The sequence below is a fragment of the Galeopterus variegatus genome, unplaced genomic scaffold (genome assembly GCF_000696425.1).
Source record: "Galeopterus variegatus unplaced genomic scaffold, G_variegatus-3.0.2 Scaffold5920, whole genome shotgun sequence".
Classification (NCBI taxonomy): Eukaryota; Metazoa; Chordata; class Mammalia; order Dermoptera; family Cynocephalidae; genus Galeopterus; species Galeopterus variegatus.
Genome location: NW_007732031.1, coordinates 16,226 through 16,726, shown reverse-complemented (window position 1 = coordinate 16,726; position 501 = coordinate 16,226). Strand labels below are relative to the sequence as shown.

Genomic DNA, 501 nt, shown 5'->3' with positions numbered 1-501 from the left:
ATGCAACGTGACTGAGTCCTGTTTGTCAGCTGCTTTCTTGTTCCTACTGCACTTACCGACAGAAGTCACTGTTGTCCCACTACATGGAGAAATCTGTAGTAATCTGGGGTCTATGAAAGGTGTAAAGGAGGAGGAAGCTTTGTGTTTCTGGAGTGTGCTACTAGCAGACAGAGTCTGCAATGTAAATTTCAATTTTATTAAAACAATTGACATTCTAAACATGAACTCTGAAAAAACATTTCAAACCACTCCTATACTGCACTATTTCCCAATACAAAGCCCTCCTGCATCACTCCCCAAAAATGCCCTGCAGGGGGCCTCCACGTGGGCCCGGCACACCCCTGGCAGATTGCCTCAGTTGGAACAATGCAGGAGCCACATCCTTCAGAGATGCTGCTCACCTAGGACAGTGATGCTGTGAGCTACCAATAAAATCTACACTTCAAGGGCCGGCCCGGTGGCGCACTGGATAGTGCGCCGCTTGGGAAGCGCGGCGGCGCT

The 501-nt window shown here is 49.1% G+C and overlaps 1 pseudogene; it reads right to left on the bottom strand.

Moving 5' to 3' along the window:
- The window catches only part of LOC103605582, a 36,172-nt pseudogene that overhangs the window by 27,686 nt on the left and 7,985 nt on the right, over nucleotides 1–501 (bottom strand).